Source organism: Chiloscyllium punctatum, chromosome 46 (genome assembly GCF_047496795.1).
Source record: "Chiloscyllium punctatum isolate Juve2018m chromosome 46, sChiPun1.3, whole genome shotgun sequence".
Classification (NCBI taxonomy): Eukaryota; Metazoa; Chordata; class Chondrichthyes; order Orectolobiformes; family Hemiscylliidae; genus Chiloscyllium; species Chiloscyllium punctatum.
The window spans coordinates 41,523,665-41,539,703 of NC_092784.1; the positions used below are offsets into that span (position 1 = coordinate 41,523,665).

General features: G+C 41.9%; 1 pseudogene; it reads right to left on the bottom strand.

The window, feature by feature from the left end:
• Positions 1-16,039, bottom strand: part of LOC140467978 (cAMP-dependent protein kinase catalytic subunit alpha-like) — a 218,086-nt pseudogene extending 202,047 nt beyond the window's left edge.

Here is a 16,039-nt window from a genome sequence, read left to right on the forward strand (position 1 = left end):
ATACATCCACATAAGTTGTATGACCCTTTCATCTTTAATTATAAATTCTGTATCCGATGTATTCTCTCTCACTAGCTGCCTGTAGGATCTGGGGCTCCAAATGTTTGCAGTTTCATACAAACCTAGAGTCAGAGTCCTACAGCACAGAGATAGGTCCTTTGGCCAATACTGGTCCATGACGACCAAAATGTCCCCCTATGCTAAAACCATTTCTCTGCACTTAGTCCATATCCTTCTAAACCTTTCCTATCCATGTATTTTTTTCCAAATTCCTTTTAAATGCTATTAATGTACCCACCTCAACCACTTCTGCTGGCAACTCATTCCATATGGTACCACCTTCTATGTGAAAAAGTTGCCCTTCAGTTTCCCTTTTACTCTTTCCCCTCTGACCTTAAACTGATGCCCTCTGGTCCATGATTTTCCTAACCCTGGCAAAAAGACTGAGTGCATTCACCCTATCCATGCTTCCATAAGATTCCCCCTCATTGTCCTATGCTCTAAAGAAAAATGTCCTAGCTTGTCCAACCTCTCCCTATAACTCAAACCCTCAAGTCCTGGCAACATCCTTATAAATCTCTTCTGCACTTTTTTCAATTTGACAACATCCTTCCTACAGCAAGGTGACCAAAACTGAAAACAATACTCCAAATCTGGCCTCACCAACATCCTGTACAACTGCAACATAACTTCTCAACTTCTATACTCAATGCCTTAACTGAAGGTCAGTGTGTCAAAAGCTTTCTTAATTGCCCTATCTATTGTGACTCAACTTTCAGAGAATGGTGTACCTGAACTCCAAGGCCCCTCTGTTCCACTACCATTTGCCTTACCATTCACCATGAAATGCCCACCTTAATCTCACTTTCCAAAATGCAAGACCTCACACTTATCTATATTAGATTCCGTTTGCCATTTGTCAGCCCACTTCCCCAGCTGATCAAGTCCTGCTACAATTTCTGTTAACCTTCCTCACTGTCTATGATACCACCTATTTTAGTGTCATCTGCAAACTTACTAATCATGCCTTGGATATTCTCATCCAAATCACTGGTATAGATAACAAACAGTAATGGTCCTGACCCCAGAAGCACTCCACTAGTCACAGGCCTCCAGTCTGAAAAGCATCCTCCCACTATTACCCTCTGCTTCCTACCATCAAGTCAATTGTGTATCCAATTAGTCAGCTCCCCCGGATTCCATGTGATCTAACCTTCCAGAGCAGCCTACCATGTGGATCCTTATCAAAGGCCTTACTGAAATCCATACAGACTAGGTCCACTGCCCTGCCCTGTCCTGGTCATTTCAGAAGAACTCTAAAACATTTGTGAGGCATGATCTCTCATGCAAAACGCCACACTGACTACTCCTAATCAAACCCTGTCTTTCCAAATGCATGTGTATCTTATCGAGTAACTTACCCAGTACAGATGTTAGGCTGACTAGTCTATAGTAAACTCCTGAAGGACTTATGCCCGAAATGTCGATTCTCCTGCTTCTTGGATGCTGCCTGACCTGCTGTGCTTTTCCAGTGCCACACTTTTCGACTCTGATCTTCAGCATCTGCACTTCTCAATTTCTCCTGGCCTATAGTTCCCAGGTTTTTCTTTGCAGCCCTTCTTGATTAAGGACACATTTGTTACCCTCCATGACTAAATGATGATGCAAAAATATCAGCCAGGGTGCCCGCAACTTCTTCTCTAGCTTCCTGCAGTGTTCTTGAATATATCTGGGCAAGACCAGGAGATTTATCCACCTTCATACATTCTAATATATCCAACATCTCCTCTACTGTGATATGACCAATATAGGACCTACTAGCTTCCTCAAGTTCCCAAGTCTTCATATCTTTTTCCACAGCAAACACAGAGGACAAATATTCATTGATAGCCTCACCCATCTCCTGCAGTTCTACACATACATGTCCATTTTCATCCATGAGGGTTCCTATTCTTTCTCTAATTTTCCTTTATTATACTGACAGAAACTCTTTGGATTCATCCTAATCTTCTCAACCAAGGCTATCTCGTGCCCAGTATTCACCCTCCTGATTTCCTTTTTCAGTAAACTCCTGTATCCCCAACATACCTCCAGGGATTCCCCTGATCCCAGCTGCCTGTACCTAACCCATGTCTCCTTTCTTTTCCCTGGTCAAAGCCTCTTGTCATCCAGGGTTCCCTATTCCTGCCTATTCCTTCACCATCTCAGGAACATATAGTCCTTGAATTCTAGCTGCCTCACTTTAAAAGGCCTCCTATTTGCCAGAGGTCCCTTTGCCTGCAAACAAACTATTCAAAACAACACCTGCAGGTTTCTGTCTAATTCCATCAAAATTCACCTCGCCCCAATTTAGAATTTGAACCTGTGGACCAGTTTTGTCTCTCTCCATAACTGTCGTAAAATTAGTAGAACTATGGTTACTGGTTTCAAAGTACTCCCCCACTGTCACCTCACCGGTCCTGCCCTATTTTCCAAGGGTATGTCAGGTTTTGACCCTTTCCATGTAGAACCCTCTATATACTGCTTGAGGAAACTTTCCTGAACGCACTTAACAAATTTCACCCCATCTAAATCATTTGGACAATAACCCGATGTTGAGAGATTTTTGACTCTGTTCATCCCAGTTCAACTCCGGTACCTCCGTAAGAAAACGACAGATAATTAGTACAAATGCCAACCCCGTTCAGACAGTTCACTTTCTAAAGCAGGGCATCAACAGTAATGAAACAGCTCCTACTGGGGCACTGTATTGAAATAAAACAAATTAAACAGTTGAACAGATAAACTTGCTAAATTTCTTTTTTAAAAATTGTTCAGGGTGACGATACACCCCAGTCCATGGTACTTACTGGTCTCTGAAGGCCTCTATTGTGCCAGTGAGCACCGCATTCTCCCTCTCCAGGGACACTGGAGAGTGGGTGTAACTCCCAAAGAGGGGCAAACACACAATCAGGAACAATGGGCCCTTTCATGGAAGAGAAGGAAGCAGGTGTCTGGTGGTAGCATCCTGCTAGAGGTGGTAGAAATGACAATTCTATGGATGCGGATGCTGGTGGGAAGGTCGAGAGAGAAGGGGAGGCCTCCCTCTCTGTTATGGGAGGGAAGGGAGAGAGAACCAAGCACTGGAGATAGGTCAGACCCAGCTGAGGGCCCTGTCAACCACAGTGCTGGAGTAAGCTTGGTTGAGGAAGAAGGTCGATATTTCAGAGGCCCCCTTGTCAAAGATGGCATTATCAGAGCAGACAAGACAGAAACGGAAAAGCTGGGAGAATGAAATGAAGTCTTTACAGGAAGCAGAATGTGAGGATGTATAGCCAAGGTAACTGCAGGTGTGTTTGGTTTGTACTGGATACTGTTGACCAACTTATCTTCGGAAATGGAAACAGAGCTGTCAAGGAAGGGAAGGGAGGAGTCAAAGATGGACCAGATTAAGATGCGAGCAGGATGAAAATTGGAATAGTTAATCTTTTCCAATTCCGGCGAGAGAGGGGGAAACAGCAGCGATGATGTCATCAGCAGCAGAGTAGGCAGTGTCTGGACTCTTGAGCCCGGAGCTTGTCCATTCCATCCACTTTTCCATTCCATCCACTTTTCCATTCTTTTCTCTTCTTGTTTTTTTTTTAAAGTTTGCCTATTTCTAAAACTTACTTTCTTTCGGCAGCACAGTGGCCCAGTAGTTTGCACTGCTGTATCACAGTGCCAGGGATCTGTATCCAATTCCAGCCTTGTTCAACTGTCTGCACGTTCTCCCTGTGTCTATAGGGGTTTCCTCTGGATGCTCTGGTTTCCTGCTACAGTCCAAAGATATTCAGGTTCGGGGGATTGCCTAAACTAAACTGCCCACAGCGTCCATGGATGTGCAGGCTAGATGGATTAGCCATGGAAATGCTTACAGAGATAGGGAAGGGGATTGGATCTGGGTGGGATGGTCTTCAGAGGGGCTGTTTGGACTTGAATGGCCGACTTCCACACTTCTAGGGATTCTATGAGACTGGACAGAGTGCAGTCGTAGAGGCAGCAACAGCATCAGAGCCCGGACTCCAGAGTGTGACAGTGGCAGGGGCCAACAGAGGAGTGGCTGGTAAGCCTGGATGGCAGTCGGTAACAAGGGACTCACCCGATGTGGAGTAGAGCGAGCCCTGTGGGAAAAATCCCAGCATAGAGCAACTACAGGTCCCTGCCTTCATAAGAACAGTCATGTTGAACTTTTAACTATTCCTTTATTTTTCTATTTTGTACCTAGATATCTTTGTACCTAGGCAACTTTGTACCCTCTTTACTGTACATCTGTATTTGAGACGTGATAATAAAATCTACTTCTAATCTAATTCTGCACCAGAGAAAGAGTTGTGGAAGGGGGATCAGAGTAAGACTGGATTAAGGAATGTTCCACATACCCCACAAAGAGACAGGCGTAACTGGAGCTCAAACAGGTACCCATGGCCACCCCTTTGACATGAAGAAAGTGAAACAAATTAAAAAGAGAACTTGTTCAGAGTGAGGATGAGCTCGACCAGGCAGAGGAGAGTGATGGTGGATGGGGCTGGCTCACACTTTTTTTTTCCACAAGAAGCAGAGAGCCCCAAGACCATCCTGATGGAGGATGGAGTGTAAAGAGATTGCACATCCATCATAAAGAGGAGACAGCTAAAGCCCATGAACTGGAAACTCTGAAATTGATCAAAGTGTGAGAAGGGACTGGACAAGGGAGAAACAAAATCAAGTTGAAATAGGAAGAGATCCGGTCAGTGGGGCAGGAGTTTGCAGAAAGAATGGGTCTACCCAAGCAGACCTGTTTGTGGATTTTGGGGAGGAAGTAGAAGTGGACTGTGAGGGGTTAGGAGACTACGAGCTTGGAGGCAGCGACAGGTGGGGTGGGGGGAGATCACCACATGAAGTGAGGTTATGGACCACAGCCTGGACACAGTAGACAGGTGTTCCATGGTGAGGTTATGGCCCAGGGAGAAACACAGTTTATATCTTGTGTCAAAAGTTTGACTTTTGATTGACAGGATAGTAAGAGTATTGGAGGCAAGACAGAATGTGGAGTTCAAGGCACAGCCAGACCAGCTATGACCTTATCAAGTGGCAGAGCATACTAGAGGGACTGAAAGGGCTAACTCTGCTCTTAATTCATGTTTGTATACAGATTTGGTATTCCAACGGAGACTTGTTAGGAACACTTTTCACTTCAGAACCAAAAGAAGGTGGACTCAAGTCCCACTCAGAGCTAGACTTACATAATCCAGCCTGACATCCTTGTGTGGTATGGAGGGAGGGCTGTCTTGTCAAAAAGGTGCTGTTGAACTCTCCAAGGTGGTACACAGAATGACTTCGAGGCTCATTTCAGATCAACAAAGAATTATACAACCAGAAAAGCAACTACTTTCATCTTGAAAAACAAAGAAAATCTCACAGAAGCATACAAGAAGTGCTTGGGTTAAGTCATGCTAAAATATGCCAGAATTCAAGTGCGCTGAAGCCAAAATGAAAACTCAGAGAAATAATGTGGAAGAACTTCAGGTAACAGTTGAGAGATTTGTTAAAAAGACAAGTGAATGCTGTGGCAAACTTCACCTTCTGAATATTGTGATTTATCAAGGTTTTGGGTAAAACCAGTTTCTACTGTCGACTTCCCAAAAAGCGATTCCAAATAGAAACCTACAATGGCTGCTGTGCAGCTCTAATCAAATGATCACAGCAGCTATCCCTTTCAGACATCTCGTCTGGTCTCACTTGCCTCTGCATTGTACCCATAGTCCTCAACCCAGCTTCACTCTTACCTGGTCTCACTCTCCTGCTCTATTCTCTACTCCATCTCTAGTCCTCACTTTCTCAGATCTCAGTGAGAGAGGTCACAACTATTTGCAAAGCTGGACACAGCATCACGTTGGGGGGAAAAAAAAATGCAGGAAACATTGGGTTTGCAATTAATAAGTCAGTGAGATGGAAAATAAAAGCCACACAACAGTCCCTGCATCATAATATTGAAGGTGAGGGTTATTCATCACGCTGACCACACAGACAAAGACAGCAAAGCCACATGGGTAATAGAGTTTGTGAAGCTTTTATTTATCAGTAGCTTGCAGCTAGAATTCATTAAACATCCCAAGAAAAGCCATCCAAAGCATTTGGTGGGAAATTCAAATTATACATAATGAAGGCATGCCAGTAACATTGGACTCACTAAAACTCAGCAGATTGAAACGCAGATGCTTAAAGTGAGGGGGTGAAACACGCAACATGCATTTACTTCACACCTTTTTATAATGGAGTACAACTTGTCAAGGTTATGCAGTACGAAAATATAACTACATACTATACAAGGAAATATTGGGAAACAGATGAAAGCTTGATCAAACAGGTGGGTTTTAAGCTGTATTTTAGAAAGGAAAGAAGCGAATACATTGAACAAGGAATTCCAGAGCTTGGGGCCTAAATATTGGAGGGCATGGCTGCCTGGAGAAGGTCAAAGGAAATCGTATATCACAAGAGGCCATAATTGAACAAATGCAGAGAGTTTTCTAAAAGTTTTACAGCTCGAGAAGGCTATGGCTGCCAGACTAGGAAGGAATTTGAACAGGTGGTGAGAATTTAAAATGATGGATCACTGGAATAAATAGTGGTGTAGTTGAGCACAAACAAGGATGATGATTTATAAGAATTTGGTACAAGTCAGGATATAAGGAAGGGTGTTTTGGATGAGTCAAGGTTTCCAGAAGCTGGAAGATTGGAGGCCAGGTAGGAGCTCAAAAGAATAGACATAGTTCAAGCAGAAGTACGATAGAAAGTATACAGTTTCAGACGTTCACTTCTGAGACAAGTAGAACACATAGGTTATGAACAGTCTGGGAAGACCAAAGCTTGACCAAATTTTAACTGACGAAAACTTCTGCTCATTCAATAGTGCATATCTCACACAGGAAACAAGGTCAGACACTGTTACCCAGAGATATTTCTACTCGATAGTCTGAGAAACCTTGGAGGTGTTCCAAGGCTGTCCCATGTAACAAAGAAATTACTATATCAATGAAGTGCAAAGACTGTAGGAGCATTTTCTACATATACCAGGTAACATTCATTTGTATCACAAATGGTAATACTAGTGGGATTACAGAATCACTTTTTCCTGAAAGTTTGTCATATTCTAAATTACACGCCAAGCACTAAACTTCAATTACTCACTTTCAGAGATGCCATGAAACTCAAGATACCGCATTTGTGTTACACCAGTTTTGTTCCCAAACAAAAATACTCTGGCCAGTTAATGGCTAAGCTTCAAAATTAGGTCATGAACCACCAAAACTCGGAAAATCCAAGATTTAATTCCAAACGTGTGTGGAGATGGTTGAACTCATTGCGCCATCAGCAGGATCATCAGAACTTGAACCCCTTGGTTAGGGAGATCGAGCACTCCAGATTCCTAGTGAAACAGCACATGGAGGTCAGATCATGGTCAGAGTCAGGAGAAGCTAAGATACCTAACCTAGTTAGTTTCACATCACTTGGGTATGCACCAAAGAATAGCAAGCTCCAGTCAAACAATACCCAAATACAAAACAGCACAGCTAGAAAGACAGAGAAAAAAGTGGCAAAACAAAATGCGGAAGAATAATTAATTTGCAAACCCATCCGATTTCCCTTGTTTTCTGCATTCTATAATCAGCAGTTGCTAAGAGAACAGAAGTAGGAAAGGTGGACAGGTACACAGCAAGACAAGGCATGACGTCTGCCCATAACTCAATGAGGTTTTCTGTAATACAATTTCGCTCAGTTACCTCATCCTCCTATTTTTTCTTCAGTTTGTTGTTTTGACAGAAAGCTTTTAGGAATTGGAACCAGTTCAGAATTCAGAACTGAATAAAACCAGCCCAGAAGTGTAACCTTCATGAGCACTTTTGTCTCAATAAAGGAAAAGATACTAACATTTAATTCCACTTTGTGACAAGATGTTTTATTAAACCATTCAGAATGCTTACCTCATACAAAGTGTTAAATAACTATGTTCGAATAATCCAGGGAAGTTAAAACTCTCTCAATTAACTGTGATTATTTGTCCTTTTTACAAACATATAGTTGTAAGTAATAGTTGCCATTTTATTCCTCATTTTACACTGCAGGAGGTAGTTTGCATTTTCATTTCACTGTGAGTTGTTTGCAGTCATTTTCAGCTGAAATGAGAATAATCAATTATAAAAATATCAGTTCTTCCACATCACTTCTTTTTCCCCTTCTTCAGGAAAGCTGATATGAAGTTCCAAACCACAGCTGTCCTTCTGATCAGTCTTCACGGAAGCGAGATTCCACAAGCATGGGTGCAAAGGAAGCCCTGCAGGTGTATAGTCAGGAAAACATGCCACAAAATGAACACATGCTCAGAAACATCCAATACTGGGAAGAGAAGGCACGATGAGCAAAGCTTTGTTGGCAGCCATGACTCGGCTAAAGCCAACTACATTCTGTTAGAAGAGCCAGAAGCTAGCAGCTTTAGAACAGCACACAGTGAAGAAGAAAAATACAGCTAAAAGCTGGCATGGCCTCCCAGCAAAAAGCATAGCTATAGAGGCAAAATTCCAAAAAATAGATTCATATGCACAGACATTAGAACAGGGAAGCAGCAATGAGACTTTCTTTCTAAACAGGATGTGCAGAAATGTCAAAAACAAAGCCTAGGCCAGAACAAACAGCTAGAAACATTAACAAGTTTTGAGAAGATTTGTAGCTCAGGTTTTGGTTCTGGATGTAGATTTGCTTGCTAAGCTGGAAGGTTTGTTTTCATCTGGAGGCTCACTGAAGATGTTACCTAGTACGGTGACAAAACGTCTGAAGACAAACCTTCCAGCTCAGCGAGCAAACCTAGACCTACAAGCTAGAAACATTCATGCAAACTATGTTAAAACTGCCAATTCACATCTAAAAGAGAATTCACCCAACGAGTATGGAAAGCCCAAGACGTCCAAATTGCAGCCTCTGGGCTATATGGACTTTGAAACACAGATCACGTGGTCATGTTTGTGCAAATTCACAATCACGGATTTGTCCTCATCTGGGTGTGGAGTTTTGGAAAGCACCATTCATGGCAGTACTGTCTCATTAGTGGACAAACTTTAAATTAGAACTAAATATGTGTTAGCAAAAGCAAATTGAGATTTAAACGGATGACTGGAAACATGGATTTCAGTTTTAAGAACAGCCCTGATCATCATGGTTCAGCATACCGTATATATTTATCCCCAGAACACAGGTTCAGAGCATGGCAAATGAATAAAAATTTCTAAGAGGATCCCATGTCAAACATGTTGGGTCATATTCTCCAGCACTTTGTTTTTATGATGCTTGGGCCAGTTCATTCTGAAGGCACAAGCTCGAAGCACAAAGCTATCCTCACCTGAAATATTAACCTCAAATAACACAAGAACTGCAGATGCTGAAGATCTGAAATAAAAACAGAACAGAAATTGTTGGAGAAACTCAGCAAATCTGAGAAGCGATTGTTGAGAGAGAAATAGCTGATATTGAGTTGTTAACTCTGCTTTCTCTCCACAGTGACTTCCAGACCTGCTGAGCTTCTCCAGCAATTTCTGTTTTTGTTTGAAATATTAACCTGCTCTGTCTGACACAGTGACAGCTCTGTGATCCAGCCAGCATCTTTTTTCCAAATTTTAAACTTCCTGTAACTTGATACTAATGCAGCCCTCAGCCAGAGGAGTCTTCAGGATGATCTCCCTCTGACAATGTTAGGTGGATTGGCCATGCTAAATTGCCCATACTGTCCAGGCTAACTGAATTAGCCATGGGAAATGCAGGGTTAGAAGGATAGGTTGCGGGGGATCTGAGTGGGATGTTCTTCAGAGGGTGTACTCAATGGACCAAATGGCCTGCTTCCATTCAAATATAGGGATTCTATCATTCTATAATTTGGTGAACTCCATCACCCCATCCACGCAGTTACAAACTGTAGATAGCATAAGTTTGACTTAAATGGTATTAGTTTACTAAAAAAAGGCCATTGAAGCAGATATAATGGATTCAAGTGGCAATTTGATGCATTCCAGTTGGAAGATTTTGATGGATTTGGTGATAAAACTGTGTTTGAACAATGAAAAAGAATGAGTGATGGATGAGAAGTAAGATCTAGGGAGACTATGTATTAACAGGAATCTTCACGAAAAGGGCATCTGGAAACAGTTAAAAATCACACGCCAGGTTACAGACCAACAGGTTTATCTGGAGGCACTAGCTTTCAAAGCACTTTGAGCAGAATCACGAGACACAGAATTCATAACAACAGGATTGCAGTGTCATGGAATGTAATATTAAACAAATTTAGCTTCAGTCTCTCATCATTTTGATGAATCATGTTAGTTCTGGTTCCTTCATATGTAAATCCCAGAACTTTTTTAAAGTTACATTCTCAAGATAGCTTTTAACAATAGGTGCCTGATACTTACAATTAAGGACGTAAACCAACAATGGAGAAGCTTCAAGTAAGTCCATAGAATTTAGTCATTTCAAGCTAATAGACATGTTTCGAATTTAAAGGAGAAACTAAACAAAGCAAATGAAATGGCCAAAAGGCATTTGAACAGCATGTTTGAGTAATCTAATAACAATGAAAATCAGGGGAGATAAAAAGGTCAAAGTAAAAACCCTCTTGTAGCACAGTGATAGTGTCCCTCTCCTTGGATCAGGAGGTCGGATTCAAGTCCCACATGCTCTGGACATGTGTAATAACATCTCTGGACAGGTTGATGGGGAAAAACAAAAATCACTAAAAAGGCCAATGTTTAAAGTTTTGCAGCCGGTGACAAGGTGTTAGTTATTACCTAACTTTGTTTTTTTCAATAATTTTCCCCATTCATTGGACATTATCAAAGCAAAAACAAATAAAGTAAAAGAGTAAAAACTATGGAGCTGCTTAAAAGGTAATATGTCCTGATATTTTATTATCTATAAAAATTAATGAGGTGATATACAGGGCTTCTACAGGATCATAAATTGAGTTAGAGACAGGGATGTACAGCAATGGAAACAGCCTTCAGTCCAACTCGTCCACGCAGACCAAATATCCTTACATAATCTAGTCCCATTTGCCAGCACTTGGCCCATATCCCTTTAAACCCTTCCTTTTCATAAACCCATCCAGATGTCTTTTAAATGATGTAATTTTGCTAGCCCCACCACTTCCTCCGCCACCTCATTCTACATGCACCACCTTTTGTGTGAAAAAGTTGCCTCTTAAGTCCCTTTTAAATCTTGCCCTCTCACCCTAAGTTTGTGAGAAGAGGTATGAAAAGATGTTTTTGGTTGCTCATGTGAATATAGAGATGCATTATCTATGAAACATCTTTACAGAATCAATATAGAGAAATTAGCTCAAGTGTGAAATTAAATGAAGTTCATGATGGACAATGATATTATTGATATGGATCAGAGTGAGTGGAGCTCACTTATCGCAATGGTGACAAATCCAGATAGTTTACAAAGATTCTGTATTATTGCAAACTCAATGTGGTAATAAAATTGGATTCACATCCTATTCCAATATTGGAGGACTGCATTGAAAGAATTGTGTACGCATGTCACCAAATTTGACTTGCTAAAAGGATATTGGCAAGTTCCATTGATTAATACAGCTAAAGAAATATTGGCTTTTGTAACACCAGACTTTATCAATGCAACATCATGTAATTTGGAATTATAAATGGACTAGGAATGGTCCAATGATCAACTAATAAAGTCACTTAAAAGGATTGTGTAATTGTGTGATTTACATCAAACATTTTATTGCTTCCAGCCAAACCTGGGAAGAAGATTTACACTATTCGATTAAACAATTTGATTGCCCATAAAAAGTCAATTTGGTTATAAATTTGGCTGAGAGTGAATTGGACAAACCAAAATGAATTACTTGGCTACTTATTTGACGAGGTCAAGTAGCGCAGACAGAAGTGAACGCGATTGGTGGATTTTCCTGTGTCAAGGACAAACTTGAAATATTGCAATTTGTCGTCTTGGGGAGGTTTGTTCCAAACTTCAGTGCTGCTGTGGTACATTCAACTAGCTTGTTGAAGGCAGAAAATTTGATGATGCAAGAATGTCAGAATGCCTTTAACAAACTGTAAGTCGCTCTGGTCATCTCATTAATTTTAGAAGTGTCAAATTAGGCAAAATTATTCATATATTGGAGGTTGATGCCAATGATGATGCTATGGGTGATGTTATTTTACTACAAGATGGAGAATCAAACAGTGTGTCATTTATTTCAAAAGAAACTGACCATAAGGCAACAAAAATACTCAATGGTTGAGAAAGAGAGACTTAGAATCTTGTGTTGTCTCGAAATCATTTTGAAATATACATCAAATGTGAAAGAGAGAGAGTTACTTATAGGGATCACAATTTTTTAATTTTTTTGAGAAACATTTCAGGACAAGAACTTACAATGGTTTCGATGGAGGTTATTTCACCAACTGTATAATTTGAAACTAATTCTCACACACACCTCGAAATAGCCGACAATTTATCAAGAACACATGAAGAAAATAAAAGCGCTGTAATACCCATAGACTTACGCAAAACATGGTTTAGTGTCAATGTTATTACTGCTAATATGAAATAGAAATAGTGCTAAGGTAAGTTTTGATTAGTAAGAAAGAGGTCTCTTAAGATACATTTCCATTCATATCGCAGAGGGATGGTGCGTGATATATATTAATGTCATTTATTTTGCATTTTGCGAGTTTTGGTCTGTGTGTTTTAGAAGGTGTAATATTTAATTTTGGACTTGAAGCTAGGATTTTAAACCAATATGTGTCAGAGAACAACGAATTTGGGCCCTCTTGCAGTGATATTGCAAGTTTATTGGTAATAGAAGCAAACATCAAGAGGTTTTTGCTTGCTTTTTGTTGAGAAGATTCTAGATTTTCTTTGCCTTAGAAAAATCCACAGTGTGGAAAGCATTTGAATTCAGTTCAAAGAAGATTTCACAGAGAAAGGAGTCAGTTCACAATATTTAGGAAATAGGTTACCTCAACGCAAGGGTTTTGGTTTGAAAATTTCAGCCTAGAAACGTTTGGTTAGAAACCCGAAGAGGTTATTTGAAGATAAGAAAATTTGAACTCATCGCGTGAATCTATTAAAGTTCTCAAGACTGGAAACAGAAAAAAAACAGTTACATCAATTTGAGTGTGAATGGCCGCTCCCTTTGCTTTGAGTACAATAACATAATGGTATTGGGAACAGACGGGATGTTGTTTTTGCTGTATGTTTAAAACCTTTTTAACTGTATTAAATAATTTGGTATGTTCTATTTTAGCTTCATTTCTTTGGTGTAATAAAGTAGAAGTTTATTACTTCAACCAAATCTGCAGTGTTGTGTGTTTATGTGTCAGTGCAAAATAACCAATGTAAGTGAAGAAAATGTTACCCATCAAGCCAGGTTTTAGTCTGCAATTGGACTTGTCCTGTAGTAACAATGGGTGGCATTGTAAAAATAAAGCCTTGATGGCCAATCATTGTTTCTAAACTTCTAAAAGTCCCCTCTAGTATTCAGATGTCATTCTGTGGAAAAGAATCTAAAAGGTTATAAATGCTATTAAAAACAATTTGGATTGCGACAGCTACATTTTATCATTTTCACCACTGCTGCTTAGATGCACAATGCATAATCTCACACACACTGTCTTCTCTAATTCTTTTGAAATCATGGCACTAACGTAGTCATATCTATATCCAACTATTAAGCTCGGTGGGATAATCAAACACTTTTTCCAGAATTATTGTTCCAAGAAGATGTTAAGACAATTCCTCCAGATTTACACTTCTAACAGGATCCTTCTCCACTACGAACCAAAACCAATACAGGTTTACCAAGTGCTTTGGTTTACTCTTAGGTTTAATCTTTTTTTAACACTAGGTGTTGGAGTTAAACCAGGTACTTGTACCTGTGAAGAGATAGAAGATGGTGATTCTAAATCACTCCCCAGGTGTGTGACACATAATCCATGTCTGACACTGCCAGCTCTAGCACCAGGGACACCTACTTTTCAGTTGCATCTCTAATACAATCACCATTTCCTTTTCCTCTTGTTTCTGAGGCATCTTTACCATCTGTTCTACTTGGTCCTCCTTCAACTTTTGTTTAAACAGCATAAAATTCATCACTTTTCCAGCCTCCTTCAGTTTAGAGAACCCACAGTCATATTGGACTTGAAATGTTAATTCTATCTCAACCTCCAAATATGTTACTAAACCAGAGTCTCTCTCTCTCTCCAACTCTCACTGAGTTTCATTGCAGCATCAAGGCAACCCTACTCTGGCAGATGCACTGTCCTTTGTCAACCCCTTTATCCACACTTGCAGCAGAAAAAAAAATCCCTTTGGTAGCCATTGAAAGATAAGGTGAATCTTTTCCAGTACCCTACTCTCCATCAAATGGCATCACAGAAAGGACTTCCTAGATGTTTAGCAAATAGTGGGTTGTTGCAGATATGCTCATACTTCTCAGAGTACTTCACTGACTGGAAGGATGAGAGGTGGCAAAAGTGGTTTCTCAATTGAGTGTCCAACTATTAACCACTTTTCACATATCATTAGCCTCTTACACCTCCATCATTATTAACCTCTTCAAACTTGACCACATCATTAAGCACCTGCACCCCACCAATATTATTAACTTCTTTCAACTTTAACCTTATTGTCAACCGCTATATACACCATCCCATCAATAGGACCCTTTTGAATCCTGACTAACCCTTAGTTCCAGACCCCATCATCAATTGCATGCATCCTGACATTTAACTCCCTAGACACTGCTTCCAGTATTAACCCCTCCTATACCTTGACCTCATCAATAACTTGTTCCTATACCTGACCCTGTTATTTTAGACCTACACCCTGACCCTGTGCACACTGATGTCATGACTCCATCATTTACCTAGCTACCCTGACCCCATCATTAATCCCCTCCTGTACCGTGAACCATCAGGTACCCCACACCCTGACCCCATCATTGATCCCCTCCTGTACCGTGAACCACCAGGTCCCCCACACCCTGACCCCATCATTGATCCCCTCCTGTACCGTGAACCACCAGGTCCCCCACACCCTGACCCCATCATTGATCCCCTCCTGTACCGTGAACCACCAGGTCCCCCACACCCTGACCCCATCATTGACCTCTTGTATCCCGAACCCGTCGTCAGCTCCCTGTATCACGACCCCATCATTGACCCCCCCGGTAGCCTGAACCGGACATTAACCTCACTCCTGCACCCTGACCCGTCGTTAACCCTAATCTGTACCCTCGTCTCATCATCAACCCACTCCTCAACCCTGAACCCGACATTAATCTCAGCATCTGGACCCCATCACTGACCCCCCGAGGCACTGATTCCCTCACCATTAAGCCTCTGCACTCTGACCCCTTGCACTTTGACCCCAATATTTAACCCCCCACCCCAACGCTTCTATCATTAACCCTTCCCGCACCGAGGACGCACCACTGTCCAAAGGCTCCGACGGGTCCGCAGTGGAGATGGCAGTTTTGCTGCTGTTGCTGCTGTGGTCCTTGGACCATTCGCGATTAGTCAGACGCCAGAGTTTCATGTCCCCGCCACCAACCAGCAGCAGCACCTTCGACTCCGGAACGCCGACCGGCAGCCCCGGAGGCGGGGGGATGGGAGGCGCCAATGGGTGAGGGAAGCGTCCCTCTCCCCGCCCCCAGCACCACCGGCAGCGGCGGATATCCCGCCTTCGGGCCGCGCCGATTGGGTTACCGCGGAGCGGCTGACGGGCGAAGCCGGCCGCCGGTTGGTGGAGCTTCTCGGCGAAAGGCAGCTAAGCCCATTCTTCTTTCTTCCTCCTCTTTTTTAATGTCCTCTCTCCCCTCCCCCGCTCCTACCGGATAGGCCTCGAACCAGCCTCCTTCCCCCCCGCACCGACGATGGCCGCAGCTTGATGAGCTCCTCCGCCTCGATTGGGTGTGAGGGCTGCCCATCAAGCCAATCTGCCTCGCTGATTGGTGCAGGAGGTGCAT